We start from the raw sequence: 9,122 nt of genomic DNA on the forward strand, positions 1-9,122 counted from the left end.
GGCCGGGCCGGGCCGCCGCTCGCTCCCACCGCCGCCAGCGACGCCCGGTGCCGTCGCCTCTGGGGAGCCCTGGCCGGGAAGGCCGGCTGCGGGCGGGCGTAGGTTTGGACCCCGGGATGCCATGGGAATGGGGAGGAACTTCCAAGAACTTCAAGCAGCCTTCCCCGGGGGTTTGGAGATGTCATCCCACTAGCAGGGCCGGGCCGGCCTTCGTCGGCGAACTGGAGTCGTTCCAGCCCCTTCTTTTTGCCTTATCGTGGAGAGCTTCTCGTCAGAGGCAGTTAAAGCAGGCCTTGGTGCCCGTCAGGGCTTGTTGGACAGCTCTTGTCTCCACAGGCCGCCCCAGTCTCCAAGCCGGGGTCAGGGTCTGGAGGCCTGGAGCTCAGTGGCCATGGTCTCAATCCCGCCCGACCACCCGAGGAGCCACAGTCATCGTGTCTCAGAAGTATCTTTATTTCTAGAAGCCGATACTCTTAGTGTCATCAGACCGTCAAGGTCCAGCTTCAGTATCAGCCCTATCCACGAGCCTTCAATTTCCCTTTGGTTAACATCAGAATCTGCCTCTGCCCTCCTCTGCCCACCTGGAGACCATTAGCCTCTGCTCTCGGACTCTCTTCCTTTCAGTCTTAGTGGCTGCATGCTCCCTACTGAAGTGTGGGAACCCACAAGGGTAGGGACCATGCATTGTTGGTCTGTGTGTCCTCCCTGCAGGTCATTCAGAAAGGGCTGTTGCCAGGGGATCAGGAAATTAATGAATGGGTTTTTATCAGGATTTTGGTATTGGAAACAAAGTTCCCAAATATTTTGAACCTTGGGCAAAAGAATGGGTAATGATGTTTTCTTAAGTCTTGTAATGAAATCCTTTTGTGTGTTTAACTGCTTTAAGTTATTTTTAGTGGAAATATCAGGGTGCCCTAGGAACAAAAACCATGGGTCTGAACTCAACTAAGACCAACCACCAGGCCCCGTGCTCACTGCTTCCTCTGTGTGGTCTCGTGGTTGGAGCTTGAGACTGGACAGCCATTAGCAGGTCAGGCTCCAAGGACCAGCCAAAGGTCTAAGAGGCTTGACTGGGCTTGAGGGCAGGATTTCAGACTCTTGTCTTGCCTAGGTTGGGATTTCATGAGAAGACAGAAAGGAAAGGGACTTGAGAGTCTTGGAGAAGCCTATGCTAAGTAGAGAGACTTTTTTTTTTTTTTTCCATTTTAAAGAAGCCAAAAGTTCCCCCATGAAGGACTCCAGAAAACCCCCTTCATGCTTCACCCACAGATGATTTGCTGAATGCTCATTAAGAGGAAAACAAAGAGGTGATTTTGTTTATTTATTTAAGAGGAAAAATAAATGAGCTGTGACAAAACAATTTGAAACCAGGCTCCTCCGAGACCTGGGCTTTCACTTCCTTGATGAGAAGTAAAACAGAGAATCGAATCCCCCTCCAAATAAAAGTGAAGTTAATAATCAGACAGCTCGAGCCCTGGCCACATCCTGTGTCAGCTCCCTCCCTCCTTCCCTCCCTCAGATCACTGTTTATAGCTAAGCTGCCTTCCCTCAGAGCCCAGAGCCTGTGTAACCCTTTCGTCCCCATCCCAGGGAAACCCAGTCCTGCTCAGAGAGGCCCGAGATGGGCTCCTCACACCACTGGTGCTGGCCTGGGCTCAGAAAGGGGTGGCGGGTTCACCTCCAGGGCGGCCAGCCTGCCTTGCAGCTTCTGACCTATGCGCTTGGATTTGAGTGCTGCCCTCTGCTAGTCTTGTACAAAACCCAAAGTATCCCCTTCCCTTTCTACCCCTTCAGGAAAAAACAAGGCAGACCCATTCCCAACCCTGACTTAATACGCCTCGGTAGCCTGGTGGGCTCTGGGGGCTATTTTTTGATGAAAAGTGGCACAAATCTTTGAGGTTTGGGGTCTGCCTTAAGGGCAGTACTCCACATGTGTCTAGGCTACTTTGTGTGAAAACATCCTACTTCCTTCAAATGTTGCCTCACGTTGTAGTGTGTTGATTTCTTCCAGAACTCCACGGGTCAGTAGTAGCACTTCCCTTTGGGCCGAGGAGGATCCTTGCTACATTAGTTGAAGGCTTTCTGGTGTTCTGAGCAACAATTCTGCCCTGTAAAGCCATTGTCCTCATTTTACAGGGGAGGAAACAAGGGTTAAGTGCCTTGCCCAATGTAACAGCTAATCGATAGCAGAACTGGGATTTGAACCTAGGCATATTGACTCCAAAGCCCTTGCTCTTGGACCCTGCATTCAAGGTCTCACTGCAGGAGGTTGCTTTCTTTTTTGGAGCCAGGGGGCTTCCAGAAGCTTAGGACAATCTCTTAAATACATTTCAAAGGTCCCCAAAGCCCAAGGGCCTTTTGAGAACATTCTTTGGGACCTACAGAGAACATCTGAACTTTGTCTCTAGCTCTCTACTCTCCTTCCTGTTCCCTCTTGGAGGAGGCACAGAGAAAAGGGGGTGCTGAGGCAGTCTCCTCTAGTTCCAGTGGAGTGTGTCAAGCAGAGACTAAGATGTGAAGCTCAGTCAGAATCCTTCATCCTCCCAGTTGGCAGGTGATTTGGAGCAGGAACCCAACGCCGTGGCATGGCTGATCTGTCAGTGCCACGGCCTACCTTCTGCTTTCATTTCCGTGCCTCCTCCGGTCTTGTCACCTGTGGCTCCCTCTTCTGACTGAAGTTTGTCTCACAGGAGACCCTCTCCCAGGGGCCTGGGGGCAAGTAGGGAAGACTCAGGAACTGGTCATGCTGGCAACTACCTGCCACTCTCGGAATTCCTCTGCAAGCCATGACTATTTACATTTGTTCTCAGAAGTATCTCTTTTTATCCCCCCCCTCCCCAATTTGCTATAGGAACCTGTGATCCTGGGGGTGAGGGGTAGGGGAGAAAGCGAGAAAGCACCCCCTGGGATTTGGCCATGCCACAATCCCTTCTCCATTCTCTCAGGATTTGGGGCATGCACTTAACATGTGCCTGGTGTGGTTTTTCAAGCCACTGGGTCTGGGACTCAAACTGCATAGCCAGCCATGTAGGATCCACCTGCCTTTACCACCATGCCACTGAAAGTGTCTCTCTTGCCAAATCACCTTCCCAGCCATTTGGCAGGGCCCTCCTATTTGGGAAAGTGTGTTGTGCTGCCCCCTGGTGTCTGGAGGCCTCCAAGGGCTGCTTGCCTGTGACCACTCCCTTTGGGGAGATGTCTGTGGGTACAGGGCTTGCTGTCTGACTGGTGCATCCTGAGCCCTGCCTTTTGATCTGCTGCAATCTGCCTTTTTAGGATCCGTCTTGCCCTCGAAGTCATGGCCCAGGGTAGGCAGTGCCCACTCCTTGTCTTTCAAGTCATTCCTCAGAAAGCAAGCAAGCTGGGGGCCTCCAGCCCAGGTAGCTTGTTCTTCCCAGAGCAGAAGGGAGACCAGTCATGACTTGCCCCCAGCAGGACGCATGGCTCAGAGAGGTTTCCGAGCACACGTGCCTTGATATCGGTTTCGTTTAGATGTTTAAGGACAGCATCTACAACCAAGCTGAACACTCAAGATGGGCCTGCTCCCCTGTGACCCTCAGAGGCTGACACTGACGTTTACCAAACCCACGGATTGGCTGCCCCTGTCAGTGCTTACGGTCCCGGTGCTCAACGCGCATCAGGCTCGTGTATCCTCACGCCTGTGGGTATAGGATGTGTGTGGTTACCCCCCTTTTCTAGTTGTGAAAAATGAAGTGAGAAAGGTTGACTAATTTGCCCACTCTGTTTATAATGGCTTTCTACTGAGGAAAATAGTTGATCGTGGTTTGAAATACATTGAAACCAATTTAAAAATAATTTTCACTGAGCTTAAAAGCAGTGTCCAGACGGACACCAGTCCCACTGAGTGCTTTTTTCCCGGCCCAGGAGACCCCATTCTTGGTCCTCACACAGGTGTGGGAGGGGAGTTTAAGATGCTTTTCTGACCCTGAGTGGGGTCACCCCATCCGTTCTCCTTCTGACAGATGTTCCCATAGTCTCATCTCTTATCCAAGAGCACATGTCTTCAGGAAGTAAATATGCTGTAAGAACCAGTAAGACAAGAATCGCTGGGTTACAAATGCTCGGCATTTATGAACCTGAGATACTGCATTATGGGAACTTTGAAATACATGCAGGGGACAGGAGAGTAATGAGCCCCATCTGTACCCATCACCTAGCTGCCTATCACCAACGCACAGCTCTGTTTTATAGCATCGCTCACCTCTCTGCCTCCTGTACAGCTGTGAAATAAATCTTAACCATCAGAACATATCATTTTATCTAAATGAAAGTCAGTATTATAGTGTTTCTCCAAAAATGGACTCTTGCGAAACTTTGCCACGTTATCATTTCACCTAAAAATTAAATAATGTCCCCTCAACATTATCAAGATTCACTTGGTGATTCACTTGGTGCTCCTGTTTCTAGAACATGTTTTGAACGCTTTGCTTTTCTTCTTTAAAATATTTTTTAAAAAAAGGCTCTGAAGTCAGGACAGATGTCTGAATTGGGGCAGTTGCACCCAGTTATAAAGCCTGGGAGGGCAACCATGGCTTCTTATGCCGGTTCCCGCGGCAGCCCTCCACTCAGACAGTGCCTTGCACACAGTGGGGGCGGCTGGGCCAGGGTGTGCTCAGTGTCATGTACGGATGAACACATGCAAGGGTGGGGATGCAGCCACATTGAGCTAATGCGGAGAGACTGGAGTGCAGCCCCCTGCGTCCTCCCACCCACACGGACTCCCTGGCTGCCAGTAGCTGTCCTTGGCTTTCCCATCCAACGCTCCACCCGCCAGCTGCCTGGGCCTCCTCTGGGACCCTCTTCTCTCTCTTGCTTGGGATACTTGACTATGCTCCAGTGGCTCCATGGAATCCCACTTTGTGGGGCCTCCAGCCTTCTTCTTGGTCTTGCCAATTACTGCTTAACATAGAACAAAAGTTCCCAGTTGGCAGGTGATTTGGAGCAGGAACCCAACGCCGTGGCATGGCTGATCTGTCAGTGCCACGGCCTAACTTCCACGGCCTACCTTCTGCTTTCATTTCCGTGCCTCCTCCGGTCTTGTCACCTGTGGCTCCCTCTTCTGACTGAAGTTTGTCTCACAGGAGACCCTCTCCCAGGGGCCTGGGGGCAAGTAGGGAAGACTCAGGAACTGGTCATGCTGGCAACTACCTGCCACTCTCGGAATTCCTCTGCAAGCCATGACTATTTACATTTGTTCTCAGAAGTATCTCTTTTTATCCCCCCCCTCCCCAATTTGCTATAGGAACCTGTGATCCTGGGGGTGAGGGGTAGGGGAGAAAGCGAGAAAGCACCCCCTGGGATTTGGCCATGCCACAATCCCTTCTCCATTCTCTCAGGATTTGGGGCATGCACTTAACATGTGCCTGGTGTGGTTTTTCAAGCCACTGGGTCTGGGACTCAAACTGCATAGCCAGCCATGTAGGATCCACCTGCCTTTACCACCATGCCACTGAAAGTGTCTCTCTTGCCAAATCACCTTACCAGCCATTTGGCAGGGCCCTCCTATTTGGGAAAGTGTGTTGTGCTGCCCCCTGGTGTCTGGAGGCCTCCAAGGGCTGCTTGCCTGTGACCACTCCCTTTGGGGAGATGTCTGTGGGTACAGGGCTTGCTGTCTGACTGGTGCATCCTGAGCCCTGCCTTTTGATCTGCTGCAATCTGCCTTTTTAGGATCCGTCTTGCCCTCGAAGTCATGGCCCAGGGTAGGCAGTGCCCACTCCTTGTCTTTCAAGTCATTCCTCAGAAAGCAAGCAAGCTGGGGGCCTCCAGCCCAGGTAGCTTGTTCTTCCCAGAGCAGAAGGGAGACCAGTCATGACTTGCCCCCAGCAGGACGCATGGCTCAGAGAGGTTTCCGAGCACACGTGCCTTGATATCGGTTTCGTTTAGATGTTTAAGGACAGCATCTACAACCAAGCTGAACACTCAAGATGGGCCTGCTCCCCTGTGACCCTCAGAGGCTGACACTGACGTTTACCAAACCCACGGATTGGCTGCCCCTGTCAGTGCTTACGGTCCCGGTGCTCAACGCGCATCAGGCTCGTGTATCCTCACGCCTGTGGGTATAGGATGTGTGTGGTTACCCCCCTTTTCTAGTTGTGAAAAATGAAGTGAGAAAGGTTGACTAATTTGCCCACTCTGTTTATAATGGCTTTCTACTGAGGAAAATAGTTGATCGTGGTTTGAAATACATTGAAACCAATTTAAAAATAATTTTCACTGAGCTTAAAAGCAGTGTCCAGACGGACACCAGTCCCACTGAGTGCTTTTTTCCCGGCCCAGGAGACCCCATTCTTGGTCCTCACACAGGTGTGGGAGGGGAGTTTAAGATGCTTTTCTGACCCTGAGTGGGGTCACCCCATCCGTTCTCCTTCTGACAGATGTTCCCATAGTCTCATCTCTTATCCAAGAGCACATGTCTTCAGGAAGTAAATATGCTGTAAGAACCAGTAAGACAAGAATCGCTGGGTTACAAATGCTCGGCATTTATGAACCTGAGATACTGCATTATGGGAACTTTGAAATACATGCAGGGGACAGGAGAGTAATGAGCCCCATCTGTACCCATCACCTAGCTGCCTATCACCAACGCACAGCTCTGTTTTATAGCATCGCTCACCTCTCTGCCTCCTGTACAGCTGTGAAATAAATCTTAACCATCAGAACATATCATTTTATCTAAATGAAAGTCAGTATTATAGTGTTTCTCCAAAAATGGACTCTTGCGAAACTTTGCCACGTTATCATTTCACCTAAAAATTAAATAATGTCCCCTCAACATTATCAAGATTCACTTGGTGATTCACTTGGTGCTCCTGTTTCTAGAACATGTTTTGAACGCTTTGCTTTTCTTCTTTAAAATATTTTTTAAAAAAAGGCTCTGAAGTCAGGACAGATGTCTGAATTGGGGCAGTTGCACCCAGTTATAAAGCCTGGGAGGGCAACCATGGCTTCTTATGCCGGTTCCCGCGGCAGCCCTCCACTCAGACAGTGCCTTGCACACAGTGGGGGCGGCTGGGCCAGGGTGTGCTCAGTGTCATGTACGGATGAACACATGCAAGGGTGGGGATGCAGCCACATTGAGCTAATGCGGAGAGACTGGAGTGCAGCCCCCTGCGTCCTCCCACCCACACGGACTCCCTGGCTGCCAGTAGCTGTCCTTGGCTTTCCCATCCAACGCTCCACCCGCCAGCTGCCTGGGCCTCCTCTGGGACCCTCTTCTCTCTCTTGCTTGGGATACTTGACTATGCTCCAGTGGCTCCATGGAATCCCACTTTGTGGGGCCTCCAGCCTTCTTCTTGGTCTTGCCAATTACTGCTTAACATAGAACAAAAGTTGACGGAGTTGCTTTTTTGGTGGGGAAGGGGGGGCTCGCATGCATTGTATATGCCAAGTGCTCTGCTCGTCCGTCCTAACAGCAACCCCAGGAGATGGGTATTGTTACTGTTATATCACAGAGGAAAGGCTAAGGGATGGGGTGTGTCTCTTGCTTACCTAGGACGTCGCAGTGCTAGGACTTGAACCTGGTCAGCCTGAGAGTGGAGACTGCAACTTATTACAGTGCCCACATGTGAAGGTTCCTTTAACAAACTGCTAGGTGGCTCGGCCTAGGACCAGGCACTTATCCTTCTGAGGACAAATCTCAGCAAGTTGGGATTTGCAGTCACCGTGTGCTTTTTCTGCAATGCTCACATCTTCCAGAATAGATATAGCATGACTTGTTATTATACACGCCCTTATTAGGAGATTAGCTCAGTTGAATGAAATAAATTGTAAGTCATTCGGTCTCTAATTTACTGGTTTGTCTTTTTTCATGGTTAAATAACAGTTTGAGTCATAAATTATGAGACTGTGACAAGTTTGAAGGTTAGGGATGGGAAGAAATCAGTTTGTGTATACAAGGCCACAACCTAGACTTTCTTCCTTTTGTAGTTTTTGCCACATTTCTCAGTATGTTTTAATTTTCATTTTATTATTTTTATTTAGTCTTTTTGCTATAGGGTCTGTATGCTCACCAGAGAGAGACAGAGGGAGAAAGTGTGAAATCTCACCCCCAGGGAGAATGGCCACACAGCAATCCCCTCTCCTCCAGGCTCCTCTCAGGACTTTGGGCACATATGCATACATGTCTCATGTGATTTTCAAGCTGCTGGGTTGGGGACTTGAACTGGGAAGCCAGCCATGTGAGATCCAGTGCCTTAACCTCCATGCCACATGCTGGCCCTATTTTCTTTTTTGGAGAGGTTTTTGCTATAGGGTGTGTGTGCTTGCCAGAAAGACAGAGAGAGACAGAAAGCAAGAAATCACCCCCCAGAGGGAATGGCCATGCCACAATCTCTTCTCCTCCATTCTCCTCTCAGGATCTTGGGCATGCATGCACATGCGCCCGGTGTGAGTTTAAACCACTGGGTCTGGGACTCGAACTGTGGTCAACCACAAGGGAGTCCAGCAACATAGCCATTATGCCAACTGCTGATCCCATCTTTTTCTCCTTTTTTTTTCTTAAAGAGATTTTTAATTTTTTTTTTTTTCCTGCATGTGCTTGCTGAAGACACAGAGACAGAGAGAAACCATCCCAAGGAGGGATGGCTATGCCACAATCCCTTCTCCATTCTTCTCTCTGGATTTTGGGCACCCATGCACACGCCTGGTGTGTTTCAAGCCGCTAGGTCAGGGACTTGAACCCCGGTTGACCTTGTGGGAGTCTAGCACCTTAACCATTATAGCACCTGCTGGCCCCCTTAAGGTAGACACAGACAGAGATAGACAGACAGCACCTGTTACAGACTTGATGCCATGATCCATACCCCAGCTCAGTCAGCTGAGCCATGGGCACACCCATACCTGGCGTACTCAGAGAAGTCTCTAGTCACGAACCAGCAACCTTCCTACGTGGGTCTGCCTTGTAGAATGCTGCATTGTGTTTTATTGCTGTGCCACTGTCTGGCTACCACCACCCTGTCCCTGTTTTTGATAGAAGAAAATGTGATTTTGGAATGTACAACTTAAGAATTATTGGAAGGAGGGAACCAGCAGTTAGCGTAATGGCTATGTCGCTGGACTCCCACGTAGTCGACCACGGTTTGTGTCCCGGACCCAGTGGCTTA

The 9,122-nt window shown here is 50.1% G+C and overlaps 2 long non-coding RNA genes across 2 annotated transcripts in view; one reads left to right on the forward strand and one right to left on the reverse strand.

Moving 5' to 3' along the window:
* Positions 1–9,122, forward strand: part of LOC114009721 (uncharacterized) — a 17,072-nt gene that overhangs the window by 800 nt on the left and 7,150 nt on the right. The gene's annotated exons all lie outside the window — the stretch shown is intronic.
* The window catches only part of LOC114009720 (uncharacterized), a 24,655-nt gene continuing 20,969 nt past the window's right edge, over positions 5,437–9,122 (reverse strand). The window contains exon 3 of the long non-coding RNA XR_003551105.1: positions 5,437–6,452. This is a non-coding gene — a long non-coding RNA (uncharacterized LOC114009720). The remainder of the gene's footprint in view (positions 6,453–9,122) is intronic.

Source organism: Tupaia chinensis, unplaced genomic scaffold (assembly GCF_000334495.1).
Source record: "Tupaia chinensis unplaced genomic scaffold, TupChi_1.0 Scaffold000609_1, whole genome shotgun sequence".
NCBI lineage: Eukaryota > Metazoa > Chordata > Mammalia > Scandentia > Tupaiidae > Tupaia > Tupaia belangeri.